Source organism: Argiope bruennichi, chromosome 6 (genome assembly GCF_947563725.1).
Source record: "Argiope bruennichi chromosome 6, qqArgBrue1.1, whole genome shotgun sequence".
Taxonomy (NCBI): domain Eukaryota; kingdom Metazoa; phylum Arthropoda; class Arachnida; order Araneae; family Araneidae; genus Argiope; species Argiope bruennichi.
In genome coordinates, this window is record NC_079156.1 from 10,602,152 (window position 1) to 10,624,843 (window position 22,692).

The 22,692-nt window shown below is 36.5% G+C and overlaps 32 non-coding genes across 32 annotated transcripts; all 32 read left to right on the plus strand.

The window, feature by feature from the left end:
- Positions 1 to 473: 473 nt before the first annotated feature.
- Trnas-gcu (transfer RNA serine (anticodon GCU)) lies at positions 474 to 555 on the plus strand. Its single transcript has one exon. It is a non-coding gene; the product is annotated as a tRNA-Ser (tRNA).
- Positions 556 to 1,264: 709 nt separating this feature from the next.
- Positions 1,265 to 1,336, plus strand: Trnah-gug (transfer RNA histidin (anticodon GUG)). Its single transcript has one exon. It is a non-coding gene; the product is annotated as a tRNA-His (tRNA).
- Positions 1,337 to 1,870: 534 nt separating this feature from the next.
- Positions 1,871 to 1,952, plus strand: Trnas-gcu (transfer RNA serine (anticodon GCU)). Its single transcript has one exon. It is a non-coding gene; the product is annotated as a tRNA-Ser (tRNA).
- Positions 1,953 to 2,661: 709 nt separating this feature from the next.
- On the plus strand, positions 2,662 to 2,733 carry Trnah-gug (transfer RNA histidin (anticodon GUG)). Its single transcript has one exon. It is a non-coding gene; the product is annotated as a tRNA-His (tRNA).
- A 534-nt stretch (positions 2,734 to 3,267) lies between these two features.
- On the plus strand, positions 3,268 to 3,349 carry Trnas-gcu (transfer RNA serine (anticodon GCU)). The gene has a single exon. It is a non-coding gene; the product is annotated as a tRNA-Ser (tRNA).
- A 711-nt stretch (positions 3,350 to 4,060) lies between these two features.
- Trnah-gug (transfer RNA histidin (anticodon GUG)) lies at positions 4,061 to 4,132 on the plus strand. Its single transcript has one exon. It is a non-coding gene; the product is annotated as a tRNA-His (tRNA).
- Positions 4,133 to 4,666: 534 nt separating this feature from the next.
- On the plus strand, positions 4,667 to 4,748 carry Trnas-gcu (transfer RNA serine (anticodon GCU)). Its single transcript has one exon. It is a non-coding gene; the product is annotated as a tRNA-Ser (tRNA).
- A 708-nt stretch (positions 4,749 to 5,456) lies between these two features.
- On the plus strand, positions 5,457 to 5,528 carry Trnah-gug (transfer RNA histidin (anticodon GUG)). Its single transcript has one exon. It is a non-coding gene; the product is annotated as a tRNA-His (tRNA).
- A 534-nt stretch (positions 5,529 to 6,062) lies between these two features.
- Positions 6,063 to 6,144, plus strand: Trnas-gcu (transfer RNA serine (anticodon GCU)). The gene has a single exon. It is a non-coding gene; the product is annotated as a tRNA-Ser (tRNA).
- A 709-nt stretch (positions 6,145 to 6,853) lies between these two features.
- Positions 6,854 to 6,925, plus strand: Trnah-gug (transfer RNA histidin (anticodon GUG)). The gene has a single exon. It is a non-coding gene; the product is annotated as a tRNA-His (tRNA).
- A 534-nt stretch (positions 6,926 to 7,459) lies between these two features.
- Positions 7,460 to 7,541, plus strand: Trnas-gcu (transfer RNA serine (anticodon GCU)). Its single transcript has one exon. It is a non-coding gene; the product is annotated as a tRNA-Ser (tRNA).
- Positions 7,542 to 8,255: 714 nt separating this feature from the next.
- Trnah-gug (transfer RNA histidin (anticodon GUG)) lies at positions 8,256 to 8,327 on the plus strand. Its single transcript has one exon. It is a non-coding gene; the product is annotated as a tRNA-His (tRNA).
- A 534-nt stretch (positions 8,328 to 8,861) lies between these two features.
- Trnas-gcu (transfer RNA serine (anticodon GCU)) lies at positions 8,862 to 8,943 on the plus strand. The gene has a single exon. It is a non-coding gene; the product is annotated as a tRNA-Ser (tRNA).
- Positions 8,944 to 9,651: 708 nt separating this feature from the next.
- Trnah-gug (transfer RNA histidin (anticodon GUG)) lies at positions 9,652 to 9,723 on the plus strand. The gene has a single exon. It is a non-coding gene; the product is annotated as a tRNA-His (tRNA).
- A 533-nt stretch (positions 9,724 to 10,256) lies between these two features.
- On the plus strand, positions 10,257 to 10,338 carry Trnas-gcu (transfer RNA serine (anticodon GCU)). Its single transcript has one exon. It is a non-coding gene; the product is annotated as a tRNA-Ser (tRNA).
- Positions 10,339 to 11,052: 714 nt separating this feature from the next.
- On the plus strand, positions 11,053 to 11,124 carry Trnah-gug (transfer RNA histidin (anticodon GUG)). Its single transcript has one exon. It is a non-coding gene; the product is annotated as a tRNA-His (tRNA).
- A 534-nt stretch (positions 11,125 to 11,658) lies between these two features.
- Positions 11,659 to 11,740, plus strand: Trnas-gcu (transfer RNA serine (anticodon GCU)). Its single transcript has one exon. It is a non-coding gene; the product is annotated as a tRNA-Ser (tRNA).
- A 709-nt stretch (positions 11,741 to 12,449) lies between these two features.
- On the plus strand, positions 12,450 to 12,521 carry Trnah-gug (transfer RNA histidin (anticodon GUG)). The gene has a single exon. It is a non-coding gene; the product is annotated as a tRNA-His (tRNA).
- A 533-nt stretch (positions 12,522 to 13,054) lies between these two features.
- On the plus strand, positions 13,055 to 13,136 carry Trnas-gcu (transfer RNA serine (anticodon GCU)). The gene has a single exon. It is a non-coding gene; the product is annotated as a tRNA-Ser (tRNA).
- Positions 13,137 to 13,850: 714 nt separating this feature from the next.
- Trnah-gug (transfer RNA histidin (anticodon GUG)) lies at positions 13,851 to 13,922 on the plus strand. Its single transcript has one exon. It is a non-coding gene; the product is annotated as a tRNA-His (tRNA).
- Positions 13,923 to 14,456: 534 nt separating this feature from the next.
- Positions 14,457 to 14,538, plus strand: Trnas-gcu (transfer RNA serine (anticodon GCU)). The gene has a single exon. It is a non-coding gene; the product is annotated as a tRNA-Ser (tRNA).
- Positions 14,539 to 15,254: 716 nt separating this feature from the next.
- Positions 15,255 to 15,326, plus strand: Trnah-gug (transfer RNA histidin (anticodon GUG)). Its single transcript has one exon. It is a non-coding gene; the product is annotated as a tRNA-His (tRNA).
- A 533-nt stretch (positions 15,327 to 15,859) lies between these two features.
- On the plus strand, positions 15,860 to 15,941 carry Trnas-gcu (transfer RNA serine (anticodon GCU)). The gene has a single exon. It is a non-coding gene; the product is annotated as a tRNA-Ser (tRNA).
- Positions 15,942 to 16,651: 710 nt separating this feature from the next.
- Trnah-gug (transfer RNA histidin (anticodon GUG)) lies at positions 16,652 to 16,723 on the plus strand. The gene has a single exon. It is a non-coding gene; the product is annotated as a tRNA-His (tRNA).
- A 534-nt stretch (positions 16,724 to 17,257) lies between these two features.
- On the plus strand, positions 17,258 to 17,339 carry Trnas-gcu (transfer RNA serine (anticodon GCU)). Its single transcript has one exon. It is a non-coding gene; the product is annotated as a tRNA-Ser (tRNA).
- A 709-nt stretch (positions 17,340 to 18,048) lies between these two features.
- Positions 18,049 to 18,120, plus strand: Trnah-gug (transfer RNA histidin (anticodon GUG)). Its single transcript has one exon. It is a non-coding gene; the product is annotated as a tRNA-His (tRNA).
- Positions 18,121 to 18,653: 533 nt separating this feature from the next.
- On the plus strand, positions 18,654 to 18,735 carry Trnas-gcu (transfer RNA serine (anticodon GCU)). Its single transcript has one exon. It is a non-coding gene; the product is annotated as a tRNA-Ser (tRNA).
- Positions 18,736 to 19,444: 709 nt separating this feature from the next.
- Trnah-gug (transfer RNA histidin (anticodon GUG)) lies at positions 19,445 to 19,516 on the plus strand. The gene has a single exon. It is a non-coding gene; the product is annotated as a tRNA-His (tRNA).
- Positions 19,517 to 20,049: 533 nt separating this feature from the next.
- Trnas-gcu (transfer RNA serine (anticodon GCU)) lies at positions 20,050 to 20,131 on the plus strand. Its single transcript has one exon. It is a non-coding gene; the product is annotated as a tRNA-Ser (tRNA).
- A 709-nt stretch (positions 20,132 to 20,840) lies between these two features.
- Trnah-gug (transfer RNA histidin (anticodon GUG)) lies at positions 20,841 to 20,912 on the plus strand. The gene has a single exon. It is a non-coding gene; the product is annotated as a tRNA-His (tRNA).
- Positions 20,913 to 21,446: 534 nt separating this feature from the next.
- On the plus strand, positions 21,447 to 21,528 carry Trnas-gcu (transfer RNA serine (anticodon GCU)). Its single transcript has one exon. It is a non-coding gene; the product is annotated as a tRNA-Ser (tRNA).
- A 708-nt stretch (positions 21,529 to 22,236) lies between these two features.
- On the plus strand, positions 22,237 to 22,308 carry Trnah-gug (transfer RNA histidin (anticodon GUG)). The gene has a single exon. It is a non-coding gene; the product is annotated as a tRNA-His (tRNA).
- Positions 22,309 to 22,692: the final 384 nt, after the last annotated feature.

The window sequence follows — 22,692 nt, forward strand, 5'->3', positions numbered from 1 at the left end:
GAAATATGATCATGAATTCCACAAATACAATGGACGCATATCAAAATATTTTCTTCTCAGCTAATGACTGATATATCACTGCATTTTTGACATTAGTTTTGCATGACAAGGAAATTTTCATATCTAATCTCTTTATCCATCTGAAGAGATGACGGAAACTAAAAGGTCCGCATAAGAATGCGCTTATTAGCATAATAAGAAGAGGAAATTGTGTTAAACAGTATGATATCGCAACAAAGATTTCTAGAGATAACTTTCAGCTACCTTGTAAAGTGCCATAAGTCACAACAATAACACAACACAAGAATTCTGAATAATTTATATTTGGTCTGGTCATAATCTCTCTCCTTCCCGTACAGTCTTCTCCGAAAGAGGTCAATATTCCAGTCCGGAATCGATTAAAATAATAATAGGAAAAAAATTGTCAAATATTTTTTTTATTCTGCCAATGAGTAATAACATTAGAGATTTCGGACGAGGTGGCCGAGTGGTTAAGGCGATGGACTGCTAATCCATTGGGCACTGCCCGCGTGGGTTCGAATCCCATCCTCGTCGTTTCCCGATCTTCAGTTTGAGTCCTTTCGCGAATTGAATGATGCGTCGTTACGGACTACATGTTTTAAATTACACTTGCATCGAATTGACAGGGTTTTACCCTTCGATATATGTAGTCCCAACTGTGCACAAGAATGATCCTGCTTTTTCTTTTCCTCTCTGATGGGCATTTTTTTAAATTGTCAGAGAATTTTTTTGTCACGTTTTTATTTCACGGATTTTATTACCAATTTTTTCTAAAGCCCTGCAATGCTTTATCAAACTGGTGATATATTTTCTTACCTGCCCACATTTTATTCAAGGTTCCGTTCGTATTCCGCCTGGTAAAGATACCAGATGCGAGCGTTGTGGAGGCAAGCATCTGTATCCTGGCATGAAGCTCCATATTTGTAGAGTTGTGGGCAATCATTTAAAAAATTCATATCCAAGCCAGTCTTTTAACCTATGCCTTATAAATTTCTGAAAAGATTTTTTAAAGGGAAAAAAAAAAAAAAAGACATTTATGAAAATCTTTCAAACTGTTTAACGCATTTATTAATTTTGTATAGATTTGAAAAATTGATTTGGTGCTTTCATTTTCGTGGTGCCCTCTGTTGACAATTGTTCGGGATTTTCAATTATTTCACGGTCTATTTCAAGTCTTGAAAACCCATCTTCGATTAAGAGTCGCAGTTTCCTTAAAAGGCTATCACTGAGAATCTTCCTTGTCGCCGTGATCGTATAGTGGTTAGTACATTGCGTTGTGGCCGCAATAACCCAGGTTCGAATCCTGGTCACGGCAGAGGCTCAAATGCCTTTTTTTTTTAAATAAAAAAAAATTCTGAAACATGCTCGTCTACTCCGAAATATGATCATGAATTCCACAAATACAATGGACGCATATCAAAATATTTTCTTCTCAGCTAATGACTGATATATCACTGCATTTTTGACATTAGTTTTGCATGACAAGGAAATTTTCATATCTAATCTCTTTATCCATCTGAAGAGATGACGGAAACTAAAAGGTCCGCATAAGAATGCGCTTATTAGCATAATAAGAAGAGGAAATTGTGTTAAACAGTATGATATCGCAACAAAGATTTCTAGAGATAACTTTCAGCTACCTTGTAAAGTGCCATAAGTCACAACAATAACACAACACAAGAATTCTGAATAATTTATATTTGGTCTGGTCATAATCTCTCTCCTTCCCGTACAGTCTTCTCCGAAAGAGGTCAATATTCCAGTCCGGAATCGATTAAAATAATAATAGGAAAAAAATTGTCAAATATTTTTTTTATTCTGCCAATGAGTAATAACATTAGAGATTTCGGACGAGGTGGCCGAGTGGTTAAGGCGATGGACTGCTAATCCATTGGGCACTGCCCGCGTGGGTTCGAATCCCATCCTCGTCGTTTCCCGATCTTCAGTTTGAGTCCTTTCGCGAATTGAATGATGCGTCGTTACGGACTACATGTTTTAAATTACACTTGCATCGAATTGACAGGGTTTTACCCTTCGATATATGTAGTCCCAACTGTGCACAAGAATGATCCTGCTTTTTCTTTTCCTCTCTGATGGGCATTTTTTTAAATTGTCAGAGAATTTTTTTGTCACGTTTTTATTTCACGGATTTTATTACCAATTTTTTCTAAAGCCCTGCAATGCTTTATCAAACTGGTGATATATTTTCTTACCTGCCCACATTTTATTCAAGGTTCCGTTCGTATTCCGCCTGGTAAAGATACCAGATGCGAGCGTTGTGGAGGCAAGCATCTGTATCCTGGCATGAAGCTCCATATTTGTAGAGTTGTGGGCAATCATTTAAAAAATTCATATCCAAGCCAGTCTTTTAACCTATGCCTTATAAATTTCTGAAAAGATTTTTTAAAGGGAAAAAAAAAAAAAAAGACATTTATGAAAATCTTTCAAACTGTTTAACGCATTTATTAATTTTGTATAGATTTGAAAAATTGATTTGGTGCTTTCATTTTCGTGGTGCCCTCTGTTGACAATTGTTCGGGATTTTCAATTATTTCACGGTCTATTTCAAGTCTTGAAAACCCATCTTCGATTAAGAGTCGCAGTTTCCTTAAAAGGCTATCACTGAGAATCTTCCTTGTCGCCGTGATCGTATAGTGGTTAGTACATTGCGTTGTGGCCGCAATAACCCAGGTTCGAATCCTGGTCACGGCAGAGGCTCAAATGCCTTTTTTTTTTAAATAAAAAAAAATTCTGAAACATGCTCGTCTACTCCGAAATATGATCATGAATTCCACAAATACAATGGACGCATATCAAAATATTTTCTTCTCAGCTAATGACTGATATATCACTGCATTTTTGACATTAGTTTTGCATGACAAGGAAATTTTCATATCTAATCTCTTTATCCATCTGAAGAGATGACGGAAACTAAAAGGTCCGCATAAGAATGCGCTTATTAGCATAATAAGAAGAGGAAATTGTGTTAAACAGTATGATATCGCAACAAAGATTTCTAGAGATAACTTTCAGCTACCTTGTAAAGTGCCATAAGTCACAACAATAACACAACACAAGAATTCTGAATAATTTATATTTGGTCTGGTCATAATCTCTCTCCTTCCCGTACAGTCTTCTCCGAAAGAGGTCAATATTCCAGTCCGGAATCGATTAAAATAATAATAGGAAAAAAATTGTCAAATATTTTTTTTATTCTGCCAATGAGTAATAACATTAGAGATTTCGGACGAGGTGGCCGAGTGGTTAAGGCGATGGACTGCTAATCCATTGGGCACTGCCCGCGTGGGTTCGAATCCCATCCTCGTCGTTTCCCGATCTTCAGTTTGAGTCCTTTCGCGAATTGAATGATGCGTCGTTACGGACTACATGTTTTAAATTACACTTGCATCGAATTGACAGGGTTTTACCCTTCGATATATGTAGTCCCAACTGTGCACAAGAATGATCCTGCTTTTTCTTTTCCTCTCTGATGGGCATTTTTTTAAATTGTCAGAGAATTTTTTTGTCACGTTTTTATTTCACGGATTTTATTACCAATTTTTTCTAAAGCCCTGCAATGCTTTATCAAACTGGTGATATATTTTCTTACCTGCCCACATTTTATTCAAGGTTCCGTTCGTATTCCGCCTGGTAAAGATACCAGATGCGAGCGTTGTGGAGGCAAGCATCTGTATCCTGGCATGAAGCTCCATATTTGTAGAGTTGTGGGCAATCATTTAAAAAATTCATATCCAAGCCAGTCTTTTAACCTATGCCTTATAAATTTCTGAAAAGATTTTTTAAAGGGGAAAAAAAAAAAAAAAAGACATTTATGAAAATCTTTCAAACTGTTTAACGCATTTATTAATTTTGTATAGATTTGAAAAATTGATTTGGTGCTTTCATTTTCGTGGTGCCCTCTGTTGACAATTGTTCGGGATTTTCAATTATTTCACGGTCTATTTCAAGTCTTGAAAACCCATCTTCGATTAAGAGTCGCAGTTTCCTTAAAAGGCTATCACTGAGAATCTTCCTTGTCGCCGTGATCGTATAGTGGTTAGTACATTGCGTTGTGGCCGCAATAACCCAGGTTCGAATCCTGGTCACGGCAGAGGCTCAAATGCCTTTTTTTTTTAAATAAAAAAAAATTCTGAAACATGCTCGTCTACTCCGAAATATGATCATGAATTCCACAAATACAATGGACGCATATCAAAATATTTTCTTCTCAGCTAATGACTGATATATCACTGCATTTTTGACATTAGTTTTGCATGACAAGGAAATTTTCATATCTAATCTCTTTATCCATCTGAAGAGATGACGGAAACTAAAAGGTCCGCATAAGAATGCGCTTATTAGCATAATAAGAAGAGGAAATTGTGTTAAACAGTATGATATCGCAACAAAGATTTCTAGAGATAACTTTCAGCTACCTTGTAAAGTGCCATAAGTCACAACAATAACACAACACAAGAATTCTGAATAATTTATATTTGGTCTGGTCATAATCTCTCTCCTTCCCGTACAGTCTTCTCCGAAAGAGGTCAATATTCCAGTCCGGAATCGATTAAAATAATAATAGGAAAAAAATTGTCAAATATTTTTTTTATTCTGCCAATGAGTAATAACATTAGAGATTTCGGACGAGGTGGCCGAGTGGTTAAGGCGATGGACTGCTAATCCATTGGGCACTGCCCGCGTGGGTTCGAATCCCATCCTCGTCGTTTCCCGATCTTCAGTTTGAGTCCTTTCGCGAATTGAATGATGCGTCGTTACGGACTACATGTTTTAAATTACACTTGCATCGAATTGACAGGGTTTTACCCTTCGATATATGTAGTCCCAACTGTGCACAAGAATGATCCTGCTTTTTCTTTTCCTCTCTGATGGGCATTTTTTTAAATTGTCAGAGAATTTTTTTGTCACGTTTTTATTTCACGGATTTTATTACCAATTTTTTCTAAAGCCCTGCAATGCTTTATCAAACTGGTGATATATTTTCTTACCTGCCCACATTTTATTCAAGGTTCCGTTCGTATTCCGCCTGGTAAAGATACCAGATGCGAGCGTTGTGGAGGCAAGCATCTGTATCCTGGCATGAAGCTCCATATTTGTAGAGTTGTGGGCAATCATTTAAAAAATTCATATCCAAGCCAGTCTTTTAACCTATGCCTTATAAATTTCTGAAAAGATTTTTTAAAGGGGGAAAAAAAAAAAAGACATTTATGAAAATCTTTCAAACTGTTTAACGCATTTATTAATTTTGTATAGATTTGAAAAATTGATTTGGTGCTTTCATTTTCGTGGTGCCCTCTGTTGACAATTGTTCGGGATTTTCAATTATTTCACGGTCTATTTCAAGTCTTGAAAACCCATCTTCGATTACGAGTCGCAGTTTCCTTAAAAGGCTATCACTGAGAATCTTCCTTGTCGCCGTGATCGTATAGTGGTTAGTACATTGCGTTGTGGCCGCAATAACCCAGGTTCGAATCCTGGTCACGGCAGAGGCTCAAATGCCTTTTTTTTTTAAATAAAAAAAAATTAAGAAACATGCTCGTCTACTCCGAAATATGATCATGAATTCCACAAATACAATGGACGCATATCAAAATATTTTCTTCTCAGCTAATGACTGATATATCACTGCATTTTTGACATTAGTTTTGCATGACAAGGAAATTTTCATATCTAATCTCTTTATCCATCTGAAGAGATGACGGAAACTAAAAGGTCCGCATAAGAATGCGCTTATTAGCATAATAAGAAGAGGAAATTGTGTTAAACAGTATGATATCGCAACAAAGATTTCTAGAGATAACTTTCAGCTACCTTGTAAAGTGCCATAAGTCACAACAATAACACAACACAAGAATTCTGAATAATTTATATTTGGTCTGGTCATAATCTCTCTCCTTCCCGTACAGTCTTCTCCGAAAGAGGTCAATATTCCAGTCCGGAATCGATTAAAATAATAATAGGAAAAAAATTGTCAAATATTTTTTTTATTCTGCCAATGAGTAATAACATTAGAGATTTCGGACGAGGTGGCCGAGTGGTTAAGGCGATGGACTGCTAATCCATTGGGCACTGCCCGCGTGGGTTCGAATCCCATCCTCGTCGTTTCCCGATCTTCAGTTTGAGTCCTTTCGCGAATTGAATGATGCGTCGTTACGGACTACATGTTTTAAATTACACTTGCATCGAATTGACAGGGTTTTACCCTTCGATATATGTAGTCCCAACTGTGCACAAGAATGATCCTGCTTTTTCTTTTCCTCTCTGATGGGCATTTTTTTAAATTGTCAGAGAATTTTTTTGTCACGTTTTTATTTCACGGATTTTATTACCAATTTTTTCTAAAGCCCTGCAATGCTTTATCAAACTGGTGATATATTTTCTTACCTGCCCACATTTTATTCAAGGTTCCGTTCGTATTCCGCCTGGTAAAGATACCAGATGCGAGCGTTGTGGAGGCAAGCATCTGTATCCTGGCATGAAGCTCCATATTTGTAGAGTTGTGGGCAATCATTTAAAAAATTCATATCCAAGCCAGTCTTTTAACCTATGCCTTATAAATTTCTGAAAAGATTTTTTAAAGGGGGAAAAAAAAAAAAAGACATTTATGAAAATCTTTCAAACTGTTTAACGCATTTATTAATTTTGTATAGATTTGAAAAATTGATTTGGTGCTTTCATTTTCGTGGTGCCCTCTGTTGACAATTGTTCGGGATTTTCAATTATTTCACGGTCTATTTCAAGTCTTGAAAACCCATCTTCGATTAAGAGTCGCAGTTTCCTTAAAAGGCTATCACTGAGAATCTTCCTTGTCGCCGTGATCGTATAGTGGTTAGTACATTGCGTTGTGGCCGCAATAACCCAGGTTCGAATCCTGGTCACGGCAGAGGCTCAAATGCCTTTTTTTTTTAAATAAAAAAAAATTCTGAAACATGCTCGTCTACTCCGAAATATGATCATGAATTCCACAAATACAATGGACGCATATCAAAATATTTTCTTCTCAGCTAATGACTGATATATCACTGCATTTTTGACATTAGTTTTGCATGACAAGGAAATTTTCATATCTAATCTCTTTATCCATCTGAAGAGATGACGGAAACTAAAAGGTCCGCATAAGAATGCGCTTATTAGCATAATAAGAAGAGGAAATTGTGTTAAACAGTATGATATCGCAACAAAGATTTCTAGAGATAACTTTCAGCTACCTTGTAAAGTGCCATAAGTCACAACAATAACACAACACAAGAATTCTGAATAATTTATATTTGGTCTGGTCATAATCTCTCTCCTTCCCGTACAGTCTTCTCCGAAAGAGGTCAATATTCCAGTCCGGAATCGATTAAAATAAAAATAGGAAAAAAATTGTCAAATATTTTTTTTATTCTGCCAATGAGTAATAACATTAGAGATTTCGGTCGAGGTGGCCGAGTGGTTAAGGCGATGGACTGCTAATCCATTGGGCACTGCCCGCGTCGGTTCGAATCCCATCCTCGTCGTTTCCCGATCTTCAGTTTGAGTCCTTTCGCGAATTGAATGATGCGTCGTTACGGACTACATGTTTTAAATTACACTTGCATCGAATTGACAGGGTTTTACCCTTCGATATATGTAGTCCCAACTGTGCACAAGAATGATCCTGCTTTTTCTTTTCCTCTCTGATGGGCATTTTTTTAAATTGTCAGAGAATTTTTTTGTCACGTTTTTATTTCACGGATTTTATTACCAATTTTTTCTAAAGCCCTGCAATGCTTTATCAAACTGGTGATATATTTTCTTACCTGCCCACATTTTATTCAAGGTTCCGTTCGTATTCCGCCTGGTAAAGATACCAGATGCGAGCGTTGTGGAGGCAAGCATCTGTATCCTGGCATGAAGCTCCATATTTGTAGAGTTGTGGGCAATCATTTAAAAAATTCATATCCAAGCCAGTCTTTTAACCTATGCCTTATAAATTTCTGAAAAGATTTTTTAAAGGGGAAAAAAAAAAAAAAAAAAAGACATTTATGAAAATCTTTCAAACTGTTTAACGCATTTATTAATTTTGTATAGATTTGAAAAATTGATTTGGTGCTTTCATTTTCGTGGTGCCCTCTGTTGACAATTGTTCGGGATTTTCAATTATTTCACGGTCTATTTCAAGTCTTGAAAACCCATCTTCGATTAAGAGTCGCAGTTTCCTTAAAAGGCTATCACTGAGAATCTTCCTTGTCGCCGTGATCGTATAGTGGTTAGTACATTGCGTTGTGGCCGCAATAACCCAGGTTCGAATCCTGGTCACGGCAGAGGCTCAAATGCCTTTTTTTTTTAAATAAAAAAAAATTCTGAAACATGCTCGTCTACTCCGAAATATGATCATGAATTCCACAAATACAATGGACGCATATCAAAATATTTTCTTCTCAGCTAATGACTGATATATCACTGCATTTTTGACATTAGTTTTGCATGACAAGGAAATTTTCATATCTAATCTCTTTATCCATCTGAAGAGATGACGGAAACTAAAAGGTCCGCATAAGAATGCGCTTATTAGCATAATAAGAAGAGGAAATTGTGTTAAACAGTATGATATCGCAACAAAGATTTCTAGAGATAACTTTCAGCTACCTTGTAAAGTGCCATAAGTCACAACAATAACACAACACAAGAATTCTGAATAATTTATATTTGGTCTGGTCATAATCTCTCTCCTTCCCGTACAGTCTTCTCCGAAAGAGGTCAATATTCCAGTCCGGAATCGATTAAAATAATAATAGGAAAAAAATTGTCAAATATTTTTTTTATTCTGCCAATGAGTAATAACATTAGAGATTTCGGACGAGGTGGCCGAGTGGTTAAGGCGATGGACTGCTAATCCATTGGGCACTGCCCGCGTGGGTTCGAATCCCATCCTCGTCGTTTCCCGATCTTCAGTTTGAGTCCTTTCGCGAATTGAATGATGCGTCGTTACGGACTACATGTTTTAAATTACACTTGCATCGAATTGACAGGGTTTTACCCTTCGATATATGTAGTCCCAACTGTGCACAAGAATGATCCTGCTTTTTCTTTTCCTCTCTGATGGGCATTTTTTTAAATTGTCAGAGAATTTTTTTGTCACGTTTTTATTTCACGGATTTTATTACCAATTTTTTCTAAAGCCCTGCAATGCTTTATCAAACTGGTGATATATTTTCTTACCTGCCCACATTTTATTCAAGGTTCCGTTCGTATTCCGCCTGGTAAAGATACCAGATGCGAGCGTTGTGGAGGCAAGCATCTGTATCCTGGCATGAAGCTCCATATTTGTAGAGTTGTGGGCAATCATTTAAAAAATTCATATCCAAGCCAGTCTTTTAACCTATGCCTTATAAATTTCTGAAAAGATTTTTTAAAGGGGGAAAAAAAAAAAAGACATTTATGAAAATCTTTCAAACTGTTTAACGCATTTATTAATTTTGTATAGATTTGAAAAATTGATTTGGTGCTTTCATTTTCGTGGTGCCCTCTGTTGACAATTGTTCGGGATTTTCAATTATTTCACGGTCTATTTCAAGTCTTGAAAACCCATCTTCGATTAAGAGTCGCAGTTTCCTTAAAAGGCTATCACTGAGAATCTTCCTTGTCGCCGTGATCGTATAGTGGTTAGTACATTGCGTTGTGGCCGCAATAACCCAGGTTCGAATCCTGGTCACGGCAGAGGCTCAAATGCCTTTTTTTTTAAATAAAAAAAAATTCTGAAACATGCTCGTCTACTCCGAAATATGATCATGAATTCCACAAATACAATGGACGCATATCAAAATATTTTCTTCTCAGCTAATGACTGATATATCACTGCATTTTTGACATTAGTTTTGCATGAGAAGGAAATTTTCATATCTAATCTCTTTATCCATCTGAAGAGATGACGGAAACTAAAAGGTCCGCATAAGAATGCGCTTATTAGCATAATAAGAAGAGGAAATTGTGTTAAACAGTATGATATCGCAACAAAGATTTCTAGAGATAACTTTCAGCTACCTTGTAAAGTGCCATAAGTCACAACAATAACACAACACAAGAATTCTGAATAATTTATATTTGGTCTGGTCATAATCTCTCTCCTTCCCGTACAGTCTTCTCCGAAAGAGGTCAATATTCCAGTCCGGAATCGATTAAAATAATAATAGGAAAAAAAATGTCAAATATTTTTTTTATTCTGCCAATGAGTAATAACATTAGAGATTTCGGACGAGGTGGCCGAGTGGTTAAGGCGATGGACTGCTAATCCATTGGGCACTGCCCGCGTGGGTTCGAATCCCATCCTCGTCGTTTCCCGATCTTCAGTTTGAGTCCTTTCGCGAATTGAATGATGCGTCGTTACGGACTACATGTTTTAAATTACACTTGCATCGAATTGACAGGGTTTTACCCTTCGATATATGTAGTCCCAACTGTGCACAAGAATGATCCTGCTTTTTCTTTTCCTCTCTGATGGGCATTTTTTTAAATTGTCAGAGAATTTTTTTGTCACGTTTTTATTTCACGGATTTTATTACCAATTTTTTCTAAAGCCCTGCAATGCTTTATCAAACTGGTGATATATTTTCTTACCTGCCCACATTTTATTCAAGGTTCCGTTCGTATTCCGCCTGGTAAAGATACCAGATGCGAGCGTTGTGGAGGCAAGCATCTGTATCCTGGCATGAAGCTCCATATTTGTAGAGTTGTGGGCAATCATTTAAAAAATTCATATCCAAGCCAGTCTTTTAACCTATGCCTTATAAATTTCTGAAAAGATTTTTTAAAGGGAAAAAAAAAAAAAAAAAAAAGACATTTATGAAAATTTTTCAAACTGTTTAACGCATTTATTAATTTTGTATAGATTTGAAAAATTGATTTGGTGCTTTCATTTTCGTGGTGCCCTCTGTTGACAATTGTTCGGGATTTTCAATTATTTCACGGTCTATTTCAAGTCTTGAAAACCCATCTTCGATTAAGAGTCGCAGTTTCCTTAAAAGGCTATCACTGAGAATCTTCCTTGTCGCCGTGATCGTATAGTGGTTAGTACATTGCGTTGTGGCCGCAATAACCCAGGTTCGAATCCTGGTCACGGCAGAGGCTCAAATGCCTTTTTTTTTTAAATAAAAAAAAATTCTGAAACATGCTCGTCTACTCCGAAATATGATCATGAATTCCACAAATACAATGGACGCATATCAAAATATTTTCTTCTCAGCTAATGACTGATATATCACTGCATTTTTGACATTAGTTTTGCATGACAAGGAAATTTTCATATCTAATCTCTTTATCCATCTGAAGAGATGACGGAAACTAAAAGGTCCGCATAAGAATGCGCTTATTAGCATAATAAGAAGAGGAAATTGTGTTAAACAGTATGATATCGCAACAAAGATTTCTAGAGATAACTTTCAGCTACCTTGTAAAGTGCCATAAGTCACAACAATAACACAACACAAGAATTCTGAATAATTTATATTTGGTCTGGTCATAATCTCTCTCCTTCCCGTACAGTCTTCTCCGAAAGAGGTCAATATTCCAGTCCGGAATCGATTAAAATAATAATAGGAAAAAAATTGTCAAATATTTTTTTTATTCTGCCAATGAGTAATAACATTAGAGATTTCGGACGAGGTGGCCGAGTGGTTAAGGCGATGGACTGCTAATCCATTGGGCACTGCCCGCGTGGGTTCGAATCCCATCCTCGTCGTTTCCCGATCTTCAGTTTGAGTCCTTTCGCGAATTGAATGATGCGTCGTTACGGACTACATGTTTTAAATTACACTTGCATCGAATTGACAGGGTTTTACCCTTCGATATATGTAGTCCCAACTGTGCACAAGAATGATCCTGCTTTTTCTTTTCCTCTCTGATGGGCATTTTTTTAAATTGTCAGAGAATTTTTTTGTCACGTTTTTATTTCACGGATTTTATTACCAATTTTTTCTAAAGCCCTGCAATGCTTTATCAAACTGGTGATATATTTTCTTACCTGCCCACATTTTATTCAAGGTTCCGTTCGTATTCCGCCTGGTAAAGATACCAGATGCGAGCGTTGTGGAGGCAAGCATCTGTATCCTGGCATGAAGCTCCATATTTGTAGAGTTGTGGGCAATCATTTAAAAAATTCATATCCAAGCCAGTCTTTTAACCTATGCCTTATAAATTTCTGAAAAGATTTTTTAAAGGGAAAAAAAAAAAAAAAGACATTTATGAAAATCTTTCAAACTGTTTAACGCATTTATTAATTTTGTATAGATTTGAAAAATTGATTTGGTGCTTTCATTTTCGTGGTGCCCTCTGTTGACAATTGTTCGGGATTTTCAATTATTTCACGGTCTATTTCAAGTCTTGAAAACCCATCTTCGATTAAGAGTCGCAGTTTCCTTAAAAGGCTATCACTGAGAATCTTCCTTGTCGCCGTGATCGTATAGTGGTTAGTACATTGCGTTGTGGCCGCAATAACCCAGGTTCGAATCCTGGTCACGGCAGAGGCTCAAATGCCTTTTTTTTTAAATAAAAAAAAATTCTGAAACATGCTCGTCTACTCCGAAATATGATCATGAATTCCACAAATACAATGGACGCATATCAAAATATTTTCTTCTCAGCTAATGACTGATATATCACTGCATTTTTGACATTAGTTTTGCATGACAAGGAAATTTTCATATCTAATCTCTTTATCCATCTGAAGAGATGACGGAAACTAAAAGGTCCGCATAAGAATGCGCTTATTAGCATAATAAGAAGAGGAAATTGTGTTAAACAGTATGATATCGCAACAAAGATTTCTAGAGATAACTTTCAGCTACCTTGTAAAGTGCCATAAGTCACAACAATAACACAACACAAGAATTCTGAATAATTTATATTTGGTCTGGTCATAATCTCTCTCCTTCCCGTACAGTCTTCTCCGAAAGAGGTCAATATTCCAGTCCGGAATCGATTAAAATAATAATAGGAAAAAATTTGTCAAATATTTTTTTTATTCTGCCAATGAGTAATAACATTAGAGATTTCGGACGAGGTGGCCGAGTGGTTAAGGCGATGGACTGCTAATCCATTGGGCACTGCCCGCGTGGGTTCGAATCCCATCCTCGTCGTTTCCCGATCTTCAGTTTGAGTCCTTTTGCGAATTGAATGATGCGTCGTTACGGACTACATGTTTTAAATTACACTTGCATCGAATTGACAGGGTTTTACCCTTCGATATATGTAGTCGAAACTGTGCACAAGAATGATCCTGCTTTTTCTTTTCCTCTCTGATGGGCATTTTTTTAAATTGTCAGAGAATTTTTTTGTCACGTTTTTATTTCACGGATTTTATTACCAATTTTTTCTAAAGCCCTGCAATGCTTTATCAAACTGGTGATATATTTTCTTACCTGCCCACATTTTATTCAAGGTTCCGTTCGTATTCCGCCTGGTAAAGATACCAGATGCGAGCGTTGTGGAGGCAAGCATCTGTATCCTGGCATGAAGCTCCATATTTGTAGAGTTGTGGGCAATCATTTAAAAAATTCATATCCAAGCCAGTCTTTTAACCTATGCCTTATAAATTTCTGAAAAGATTTTTTAAAGGGGAAAAAAAAAAAAAAAAAAAGACATTTATGAAAATCTTTCAAACTGTTTAACGCATTTATTAATTTTGTATAGATTTGAAAAATTGATTTGGTGCTTTCATTTTCGTGGTGCCCTCTGTTGACAATTGTTCGGGATTTTCAATTATTTCACGGTCTATTTCAAGTCTTGAAAACCCATCTTCGATTAAGAGTCGCAGTTTCCTTAAAAGGCTATCACTGAGAATCTTCCTTGTCGCCGTGATCGTATAGTGGTTAGTACATTGCGTTGTGGCCGCAATAACCCAGGTTCGAATCCTGGTCACGGCAGAGGCTCAAATGCCTTTTTTTTTTAAATAAAAAAAAATTCTGAAACATGCTCGTCTACTCCGAAATATGATCATGAATTCCACAAATACAATGGACGCATATCAAAATATTTTCTTCTCAGCTAATGACTGATATATCACTGCATTTTTGACATTAGTTTTGCATGACAAGGAAATTTTCATATCTAATCTCTTTATCCATCTGAAGAGATGACGGAAACTAAAAGGTCCGCATAAGAATGCGCTTATTAGCATAATAAGAAGAGGAAATTGTGTTAAACAGTATGATATCGCAACAAAGATTTCTAGAGATAACTTTCAGCTACCTTGTAAAGTGCCATAAGTCACAACAATAACACAACACAAGAATTCTGAATAATTTATATTTGGTCTGGTCATAATCTCTCTCCTTCCCGTACAGTCTTCTCCGAAAGAGGTCAATATTCCAGTCCGGAATCGATTAAAATAATAATAGGAAAAAAATTGTCAAATATTTTTTTTATTCTGCCAATGAGTAATAACATTAGAGATTTCGAACGAGGTGGCCGAGTGGTTAAGGCGATGGACTGCTAATCCATTGGGCACTGCCCGCGTGGGTTCGAATCCCATCCTCGTCGTTTCCCGATCTTCAGTTTGAGTCCTTTCGCGAATTGAATGATGCGTCGTTACGGACTACATGTTTTAAATTACACTTGCATCGAATTGACAGGGTTTTACCCTTCGATATATGTAGTCCCAACTGTGCACAAGAATGATCCTGCTTTTTCTTTTCCTCTCTGATGGGCATTTTTTTAAATTGTCAGAGAATTTTTTTGTCACGTTTTTATTTCACGGATTTTATTACCAATTTTTTCTAAAGCCCTGCAATGCTTTATCAAACTGGTGATATATTTTCTTACCTGCCCACATTTTATTCAAGGTTCCGTTCGTATTCCGCCTGGTAAAGATACCAGATGCGAGCGTTGTGGAGGCAAGCATCTGTATCCTGGCATGAAGCTCCATATTTGTAGAGTTGTGGGCAATCATTTAAAAAATTCATATCCAAGCCAGTCTTTTAACCTATGCCTTATAAATTTCTGAAAAGATTTTTTAAAGGGGGAAAAAAAAAAAAAAAAAAAAGACATTTATGAAAATCTTTCAAACTGTTTAACGCATTTATTAATTTTGTATAGATTTGAAAAATTGATTTGGTGCTTTCATTTTCGTGGTGCCCTCTGTTGACAATTGTTCGGGATTTTCAATTATTTCACGGTCTATTTCAAGTCTTGAAAACCCATCTTCGATTACGAGTCGCAGTTTCCTTAAAAGGCTATCACTGAGAATCTTCCTTGTCGCCGTGATCGTATAGTGGTTAGTACATTGCGTTGTGGCCGCAATAACCCAGATTCGAATCCTGGTCACGGCAGAGGCTCAAATGCCTTTTTTTTTAAATAAAAAAAAATTCTGAAACATGCTCGTCTACTCCGAAATATGATCATGAATTCCACAAATACAATGGACGCATATCAAAATATTTTCTTCTCAGCTAATGACTGATATATCACTGCATTTTTGACATTAGTTTTGCATGACAAGGAAATTTTCATATCTAATCTCTTTATCCATCTGAAGAGATGACGGAAACTAAAAGGTCCGCATAAGAATGCGCTTATTAGCATAATAAGAAGAGGAAATTGTGTTAAACAGTATGATATCGCAACAAAGATTTCTAGAGATAACTTTCAGCTACCTTGTAAAGTGCCATAAGTCACAACAATAACACAACACAAGAATTCTGAATAATTTATATTTGGTCTGGTCATAATCTCTCTCCTTCCCGTACAGTCTTCTCCGAAAGAGGTCAATATTCCAGTCCGGAATCGATTAAAATAATAATAGGAAAAAAATTGTCAAATATTTTTTTTATTCTGCCAATGAGTAATAACATTAGAGATTTCGGACGAGGTGGCCGAGTGGTTAAGGCGATGGACTGCTAATCCATTGGGCACTGCCCGCGTGGGTTCGAATCCCATCCTCGTCGTTTCCCGATCTTCAGTTTGAGTCCTTTCGCGAATTGAATGATGCGTCGTTACGGACTACATGTTTTAAATTACACTTGCATCGAATTGACAGGGTTTTACCCTTCGATATATGTAGTCCCAACTGTGCACAAGAATGATCCTGCTTTTTCTTTTCCTCTCTGATGGGCATTTTTTTAAATTGTCAGAGAATTTTTTTGTCACGTTTTTATTTCACGGATTTTATTACCAATTTTTTCTAAAGCCCTGCAATGCTTTATCAAACTGGTGATATATTTTCTTACCTGCCCACATTTTATTCAAGGTTCCGTTCGTATTCCGCCTGGTAAAGATACCAGATGCGAGCGTTGTGGAGGCAAGCATCTGTATCCTGGCATGAAGCTCCATATTTGTAGAGTTGTGGGCAATCATTTAAAAAATTCATATCCAAGCCAGTCTTTTAACCTATGCCTTATAAATTTCTGAAAAGATTTTTTAAAGGGAAAAAAAAAAAAAAAAGACATTTATGAAAATCTTTCAAACTGTTTAACGCATTTATTAATTTTGTATAGATTTGAAAAATTGATTTGGCGCTTTCATTTTCGTGGTGCCCTCTGTTGACAATTGTTCGGGATTTTCAATTATTTCACGGTCTATTTCAAGTCTTGAAAACCCATCTTCGATTAAGAGTCGCAGTTTCCTTAAAAGGCTATCACTGAGAATCTTCCTTGTCGCCGTGATCGTATAGTGGTTAGTACATTGCGTTGTGGCCGCAATAACCCAGGTTCGAATCCTGGTCACGGCAGAGGCTCAAATGCCTTTTTTTTTTAAATAAAAAAAAATTCTGAAACATGCTCGTCTACTCCGAAATATGATCATGAATTCCACAAATACAATGGACGCATATCAAAATATTTTCTTCTCAGCTAATGACTGATATATCACTGCATTTTTGACATTAGTTTTGCATGACAAGGAAATTTTCATATCTAATCTCTTTATCCATCTGAAGAGATGACGGAAACTAAAAGGTCCGCATAAGAATGCGCTTATTAGCATAATAAGAAGAGGAAATTGTGTTAAACAGTATGATATCGCAACAAAGATTTCTAGAGATAACTTTCAGCTACCTTGTAAAGTGCCATAAGTCACAACAATAACACAACACAAGAATTCTGAATAATTTATATTTGGTCTGGTCATAATCTCTCTCCTTCCCGTACAGTCTTCTCCGAAAGAGGTCAATATTCCAGTCCGGAATCGATTAAAATAATAATAGGAAAAAAATTGTCAAATATTTTTTTTATTCTGCCAATGAGTAATAACATTAGAGATTTCGGACGAGGTGGCCGAGTGGTTAAGGCGATGGACTGCTAATCCATTGGGCACTGCCCGCGTGGGTTCGAATCCCATCCTCGTCGTTTCCCGATCTTCAGTTTGAGTCCTTTCGCGAATTGAATGATGCGTCGTTACGGACTACATGTTTTAAATTACACTTGCATCGAATTGACAGGGTTTTACCCTTCGATATATGTAGTCCCAACTGTGCACAAGAATGATCCTGCTTTTTCTTTTCCTCTCTGATGGGCATTTTTTTAAATTGTCAGAGAATTTTTTTGTCACGTTTTTATTTCACGGATTTTATTACCAATTTTTTCTAAAGCCCTGCAATGCTTTATCAAACTGGTGATATATTTTCTTACCTGCCCACATTTTATTCAAGGTTCCGTTCGTATTCCGCCTGGTAAAGATACCAGATGCGAGCGTTGTGGAGGCAAGCATCTGTATCCTGGCATGAAGCTCCATATTTGTAGAGTTGTGGGCAATCATTTAAAAAATTCATATCCAAGCCAGTCTTTTAACCTATGCCTTATAAATTTCTGAAAAGATTTTTTAAAGGGAAAAAAAAAAAAAAAGACATTTATGAAAATCTTTCAAACTGTTTAACGCATTTATTAATTTTGTATAGATTTGAAAAATTGATTTGGTGCTTTCATTTTCGTGGTGCCCTCTGTTGACAATTGTTCGGGATTTTCAATTATTTCACGGTCTATTTCAAGTCTTGAAAACCCATCTTCGATTACGAGTCGCAGTTTCCTTAAAAGGCTATCACTGAGAATCTTCCTTGTCGCCGTGATCGTATAGTGGTTAGTACATTGCGTTGTGGCCGCAATAACCCAGGTTCGAATCCTGGTCACGGCAGAGGCTCAAATGCCTTTTTTTTTAAATAAAAAAAAATTCTGAAACATGCTCGTCTACTCCGAAATATGATCATGAATTCCACAAATACAATGGACGCATATCAAAATATTTTCTTCTCAGCTAATGACTGATATATCACTGCATTTTTGACATTAGTTTTGCATGACAAGGAAATTTTCATATCTAATCTCTTTATCCATCTGAAGAGATGACGGAAACTAAAAGGTCCGCATAAGAATGCGCTTATTAGCATAATAAGAAGAGGAAATTGTGTTAAACAGTATGATATCGCAACAAAGATTTCTAGAGATAACTTTCAGCTACCTTGTAAAGTGCCATAAGTCACAACAATAACACAACACAAGAATTCTGAATAATTTATATTTGGTCTGGTCATAATCTCTCTCCTTCCCGTACAGTCTTCTCCGAAAGAGGTCAATATTCCAGTCCGGAATCGATTAAAATAATAATAGGAAAAAAATTGTCAAATATTTTTTTTATTCTGCCAATGAGTAATAACATTAGAGATTTCGGACGAGGTGGCCGAGTGGTTAAGGCGATGGACTGCTAATCCATTGGGCACTGCCCGCGTGGGTTCGAATCCCATCCTCGTCGTTTCCCGATCTTCAGTTTGAGTCCTTTCGCGAATTGAATGATGCGTCGTTACGGACTACATGTTTTAAATTACACTTGCATCGAATTGACAGGGTTTTACCCTTCGATATATGTAGTCCCAACTGTGCACAAGAATGATCCTGCTTTTTCTTTTCCTCTCTGATGGGCATTTTTTTAAATTGTCAGAGAATTTTTTTGTCACGTTTTTATTTCACGGATTTTATTACCAATTTTTTCTAAAGCCCTGCAATGCTTTATCAAACTGGTGATATATTTTCTTACCTGCCCACATTTTATTCAAGGTTCCGTTCGTATTCCGCCTGGTAAAGATACCAGATGCGAGCGTTGTGGAGGCAAGCATCTGTATCCTGGCATGAAGCTCCATATTTGTAGAGTTGTGGGCAATCATTTAAAAAATTCATATCCAAGCCAGTCTTTTAACCTATGCCTTATAAATTTCTGAAAAGATTTTTTAAAGGGAAAAAAAAAAAAAAAGACATTTATGAAAATCTTTCAAACTGTTTAACGCATTTATTAATTTTGTATAGATTTGAAAAATTGATTTGGTGCTTTCATTTTCGTGGTGCCCTCTGTTGACAATTGTTCGGGATTTTCAATTATTTCACGGTCTATTTCAAGTCTTGAAAACCCATCTTCGATTACGAGTCGCAGTTTCCTTAAAAGGCTATCACTGAGAATCTTCCTTGTCGCCGTGATCGTATAGTGGTTAGTACATTGCGTTGTGGCCGCAATAACCCAGGTTCGAATCCTGGTCACGGCAGAGGCTCAAATGCCTTTTTTTTTAAATAAAAAAAAATTCTGAAACATGCTCGTCTACTCCGAAATATGATCATGAATTCCACAAATACAATGGACGCATATCAAAATATTTTCTTCTCAGCTAATGACTGATATATCACTGCATTTTTGACATTAGTTTTGCATGACAAGGAAATTTTCATATCTAATCTCTTTATCCATCTGAAGAGATGACGGAAACTAAAAGGTCCGCATAAGAATGCGCTTATTAGCATAATAAGAAGAGGAAATTGTGTTAAACAGTATGATATCGCCACAAAGATTTCTAGAGATAACTTTCAGCTACCTTGTAAAGTGCCATAAGTCACAACAATAACACAACACAAGAATTCTGAATAATTTATATTTGGTCTGGTCATAATCTCTCTCCTTCCCGTACAGTCTTCTCCGAAAGAGGTCAATATTCCAGTCCGGAATCGATTAAAATAATAATAGGAAAAAAATTGTCAAATATTTTTTTTATTCTGCCAATGAGTAATAACATTAGAGATTTCGGACGAGGTGGCCGAGTGGTTAAGGCGATGGACTGCTAATCCATTGGGCACTGCCCGCGTGGGTTCGAATCCCATCCTCGTCGTTTCCCGATCTTCAGTTTGAGTCCTTTCGCGAATTGAATGATGCGTCGTTACGGACTACATGTTTTAAATTACACTTGCATCGAATTGACAGGGTTTTACCCTTCGATATATGTAGTCCCAACTGTGCACAAGAATGATCCTGCTTTTTCTTTTCCTCTCTGATGGGCATTTTTTTAAATTGTCAGAGAATTTTTTTGTCACGTTTTTATTTCACGGATTTTATTACCAATTTTTTCTAAAGCCCTGCAATGCTTTATCAAACTGGTGATATATTTTCTTACCTGCCCACATTTTATTCAAGGTTCCGTTCGTATTCCGCCTGGTAAAGATACCAGATGCGAGCGTTGTGGAGGCAAGCATCTGTATCCTGGCATGAAGCTCCATATTTGTAGAGTTGTGGGCAATCATTTAAAAAATTCATATCCAAGCCAGTCTTTTAACCTATGCCTTATAAATTTCTGAAAAGATTTTTTAAAGGGGGGGAAAAAAAAAAAGACATTTATGAAAATCTTTCAAACTGTTTAACGCATTTATTAATTTTGTATAGATTTGAAAAATTGATTTGGTGCTTTCATTTTCGTGGTGCCCTCTGTTGACAATTGTTCGGGATTTTCAATTATTTCACGGTCTATTTCAAGTCTTGAAAACCCATCTTCGATTAAGAGTCGCAGTTTCCTTAAAAGGCTATCACTGAGAATCTTCCTTGTCGCCGTGATCGTATAGTGGTTAGTACATTGCGTTGTGGCCGCAATAACCCAGGTTCGAATCCTGGTCACGGCAGAGGCTCAAATGCCTTTTTTTTTTAAATAAAAAAAAATTCTGAAACATGCTCGTCTACTCCGAAATATGATCATGAATTCCACAAATACAATGGACGCATATCAAAATATTTTCTTCTCAGCTAATGACTGATATATCACTGCATTTTTGACATTAGTTTTGCATGACAAGGAAATTTTCATATCTAATCTCTTTATCCATCTGAAGAGATGACGGAAACTAAAAGGTCCGCATAAGAATGCGCTTATTAGCATGATAAGAAGAGGAAATTGTGTTAAACAGTATGATATCGCAACAAAGATTTCTAGAGATAACTTTCAGCTACCTTGTAAAGTGCCATAAGTCACAACAATAACACAACACAAGAATTCTGAATAATTTATATTTGGTCTGGTCATAATCTCTCTCCTTCCCGTACAGTCTTCTCCGAAAGAGGTCAATATTCCAGTCCGGAATCGATTAAAATAATAATAGGAAAAAAATTGTCAAATATTTTTTTTATTCTGCCAATGAGTAATAACATTAGAGATTTCGGACGAGGTGGCCGAGTGGTTAAGGCGATGGACTGCTAATCCATTGGGCACTGCCCGCGTGGGTTCGAATCCCATCCTCGTCGTTTCCCGATCTTCAGTTTGAGTCCTTTCGCGAATTGAATGATGCGTCGTTACGGACTACATGTTTTAAATTACACTTGCATCGAATTGACAGGGTTTTACCCTTCGATATATGTAGTCCCAACTGTGCACAAGAATGATCCTGCTTTTTCTTTTCCTCTCTGATGGGCATTTTTTTAAATTGTCAGAGAATTTTTTTGTCACGTTTTTATTTCACGGATTTTATTACCAATTTTTTCTAAAGCCCTGCAATGCTTTATCAAACTGGTGATATATTTTCTTACCTGCCCACATTTTATTCAAGGTTCCGTTCGTATTCCGCCTGGTAAAGATACCAGATGCGAGCGTTGTGGAGGCAAGCATCTGTATCCTGGCATGAAGCTCCATATTTGTAGAGTTGTGGGCAATCATTTAAAAAATTCATATCCAAGCCAGTCTTTTAACCTATGCCTTATAAATTTCTGAAAAGATTTTTTAAAGGGAAAAAAAAAAAAAAGACATTTATGAAAATCTTTCAAACTGTTTAACGCATTTATTAATTTTGTATAGATTTGAAAAATTGATTTGGTGCTTTCATTTTCGTGGTGCCCTCTGTTGACAATTGTTCGGGATTTTCAATTATTTCACGGTCTATTTCAAGTCTTGAAAACCCATCTTCGATTAAGAGTCGCAGTTTCCTTAAAAGGCTATCACTGAGAATCTTCCTTGTCGCCGTGATCGTATAGTGGTTAGTACATTGCGTTGTGGCCGCAATAACCCAGGTTCGAATCCTGGTCACGGCAGAGGCTCAAATGCCTTTTTTTTTTAAATAAAAAAAAATTCTGAAACATGCTCGTCTACTCCGAAATATGATCATGAATTCCACAAATACAATGGACGCATATCAAAATATTTTCTTCTCAGCTAATGACTGATATATCACTGCATTTTTGACATTAGTTTTGCATGACAAGGAAATTTTCATATCTAATCTCTTTATCCATCTGAAGAGATGACGGAAACTAAAAGGTCCGCATAAGAATGCGCTTATTAGCATAATAAGAAGAGGAAATTGTGTTAAACAGTATGATATCGCAACAAAGATTTCTAGAGATAACTTTCAGCTACCTTGTAAAGTGCCATAAGTCACAACAATAACACAACACAAGAATTCTGAATAATTTATA